At 45.5% G+C, this 3,610-nt stretch overlaps 1 pseudogene; it reads left to right on the forward strand.

Annotated features, from left to right (window-relative positions):
• The first annotated feature begins 3,244 nt into the window (after nucleotides 1-3,244).
• On the forward strand, nucleotides 3,245-3,344 carry LOC148514769 (U6 spliceosomal RNA; annotated as a pseudogene).
• The last annotated feature ends 266 nt before the right edge of the window (nucleotides 3,345-3,610 follow it).

The raw sequence follows: 3,610 nt of genomic DNA on the forward strand, positions 1-3,610 counted from the left end.
ATGCCACCTGAAGGTGGCGTTACCTAGCAACGCGAAGCAGCAGAATGCAGCGCATTTTGCTGCTTAATACATACGGGGAATGCGGTAAAACCCCCGAAAACTGCATTTTCGGGGGTTTTACCGCATTTTTGCCGTTAATACATCTCCCCCAAAGAGAGATAAAGAGAGAGAGAGAACAATGTACAGTAGTGTGTACTGTACTTACTCCGACAATTCAGCACCCTGGGCCCGGCTGCTGGCAGTGGTGGTGGTGGTGATGGCGGCGGTGGTGATGGCAGCATTGGTGATGGGGGGGCTTCTCGCCCTGTGGGGAAAAATACATGTCGCCATTAAGGAGAATTTGAAAACAAGAGTTCAGACCTCTATTAAAATTGGAGAGGGATTACGGTACAGTACTGTAGATGGCCTTAGGGAATTAGCTATTGGCCATGATAAAAATACTGTACAAACCAATACAGTATACTGTAATACAAAAACTACAGTAGTCTTAAGATTACCGCTGTTTGTACAGCATCGCTCTCGCTATCTAAAAGATGACGAGAGCGATGTGGGCCCCATTGCCCCATTGCCTGTGAGATGACAGTTGGGAGCTGATTGGAGACCCCTGAATCTGTCCGTGACGTACAGTAATAATGTCAGACTTAAAGGTGGCAGGCCCAGCACAGATATATGGTATAGTGTGTACAGTAGGTTAACATAGATTTAGTCGACAGGCATTAGAATGGTGGATCAATCAACTTGCCTTTTGTTACTGTAGGTTAATTATACAAACAAGCCATGTCGACCAATAGTGTGTCGCCCTTTAGTCCATGTACAGTACAGTACTGTAGATTTAATCAGCCTGTCAATCAAATGTCTGCCAGTCAAGTCAGTGTGTGGTAACAACTGTCAGTCATCGTCAGATACTGTAGTATCCAACACCCTACAGTGCAGTGTACAGTAATGTAGAGTATGTCAGAGTCGTGCATTGTACTGTATTTGTTATTGTACAGTATACTGTAATTCATGTGATTTTACAGTAATACTGTACTTACTGCGCATTATACGCCTCCTGATTCGCTCTAGGCGAGGCCTGTCCCTCCTCAGCAAGTCCGACCACCTGCACTGGAGTGACCTCACGTTGCAGCGCAGGCCGTAGCGCCTGTATATTTCCCTGCTTGCATTTCGATATGCAAGCTCTTTGTCTTGTTTGTGGTAAAGGCTACGTCCCGCCACTTCACCAAGACAAAGAGCTCGCCGGACAAAAATCTTCTCGCCCTTATCGCAGCCATTTTCAATAGCCAGTGATGCACATCGCACGACGCATAACATACGGCGCACGGCGCACGACGACACTAATTCACTCATTACGGCAGGCGTCTGTGGTGCACTGTAATGTAGTCATAACCGTAGTGGCAAAGTAGTGTGGGCATCACGGGATTGAAAAGTTTCTGAACTCATGAAATCACTATTGTGTAACATTCATAGCGGCACACTACAGTAGTTGTCCTAGCAGATGGGGGATGGTCACTTTTCGTAGCCATTTTCAGGACACAAGGGCAGAGCTGACTGCTTACAGTAAATGGATTAACAAAGCGTCCTTTATTATGGTAATGAGAGGCTCTTGCTTGCTTTGGGGGAAGGGACCTGATGCACTGTGTATGACTCTTGGCCCACTGGGCATGCGCCAGAAATCCCACTGCAACCCTCCTACTGGGCATGCGCCCACCAGAGATGCCATTTCTAATCCATCGGAGATGGCTGACAGCCACCATAGCGCCAACCATGTAATACCGTACAGAGAGCTCTCTCTCATACAGATCCCACTACTACCCAGTACTTACTGGACATGAGAAATCACTATAGTGTGCAAGGTTGGATCAGCATCGATAGTGTCGCAAGTTGGCGATGTAACGCTATTTTGAGCTTCAAACACACATTCAGTTTGTAATACAGAGAGCCCTCTCAGAGACTGAGGCCACTCTCAGTTACAGCTCAAGAGACGTCGCTATGGTGTGCAAGGCTGACACTACATTGTCGCAAGTTTGCGGTGTAGCGCTATTTTGTGCTTTAAACGCACAGTCAGTTTATTAATACAGAAATCACTATTGTGTCCAAGTCTAGGACAGCGTAGAGAGTGGTGCAAAATTCATGTTTTAAACGCATAGTCAGTTTGTAATTTAGAGGCTTCCCTCTCAAACAGAGCACACTACTGTACCAGTTTCTGAAGTCATGAAATGACTATTGTGTACAAGTCTTGGACAGCGCAGAGTGGCGCAAGGGAGAAAATTCAACAACATACTGTACAGTACTGTAGTAATACAGACAATTGCGCATGTGGAGTGATGATCTTCCATACAGCGTGGCATAGCGCTACGTGGCGTATGGCTTGGCACCACAGATCCCATTGTAACCCCTCCACTGGGCATGCGCAAGAAATCCCATTGCAACCCCTAGGAGCTGACAGCCACCACAGCGCAGACATTGCCGAAAGTTTTGCACTATTTAAATGCACAATCAGTTTGTAATGTCTTACATTTAAGCAGCCTTTTAAACAACAACACTACAGTATTACAGTACAGTACAACACTATTACAGTAGTTTCACTATAGTGTCCAGAGCAGACAGTGCCTAGAATTAAAAAAATATTCTTTTCCAGGGATCGAACCCGGGACCATAATTCTTCCAAAGTGATCACCTAACCACTAGCCCACACGCCAGCTACAGTGAACCACACAGAGCGGCCTCATCCTTGTGCACTCCTCCCGCTGCTGGTTTTAATTATAAAAAAAATTGTCATACTGTAATTCATCCCATCTCAGTGAAAGCTGTGCGTGCATCTCATTAATCTACAGTATCGGTTATACCGTGGTAACAACTCGGGCAACTTCTCTACTGTTCAGTTATGTACAATACTGTATGTGCACTGATTTGCATCCTGTGATAAGATCTTACTGTATATATGGTACATTATGTGACATTAAAAATATTGGTTGTGCGAACATGCAAATGCTGTGAATGTGATATCCATCCAATGTAAGTTTAACAGTATGGCATTCAGTACAAGGCATTCAGTACAAATTACAACAGTGGAGCACTTGCCACCCAGCGGTTAAGCACTGTATTACATGCCGTAGCATATCCTTCGTTGAAGAATACCACGGTACGCCACAAGTCCATGGCGCGACTCAGAGGCTTGCACGCCATGCCACAAGTCCATGGCATGACTCAGAGGCCTGCACGCCACGCCATGAGCAACAAAATAGCTGAGTACATCGTATACTAGAATTGGAATGCTACAGAGAAGATTAGTAGGGCCCCTGTGCAAGGATGACAGGCAAATTTGTGAAATGTTCCTAATTTTTGACCGAATCATTCAGAGTATTCAAACTTGATTCTAACCTGGGCTAAGGTGCACTTCAGTGAGGTTTTGGATCAAGCTGCTGCTCGCCAAACCATTCGGAACCACTGCCACTTTTATAAACATAGCAATAAGTCAGGGAGGCTGCTGTATAGTCTGCTATGTACCCACTCTGCCCCCTCTTCTATTACCTCACTCATAATGCCCTCTGGCACTGTGTTGAAAAAAGGGCAAGACATTATTAATTCCTTTGGGGCTTTTTACACTGCT

The sequence above is a fragment of the Taudactylus pleione genome, unplaced genomic scaffold (genome assembly GCF_031769625.1).
Source record: "Taudactylus pleione unplaced genomic scaffold, aTauple2 ptg000259l, whole genome shotgun sequence".
Classification (NCBI taxonomy): domain Eukaryota; kingdom Metazoa; phylum Chordata; class Amphibia; order Anura; family Myobatrachidae; genus Taudactylus; species Taudactylus pleione.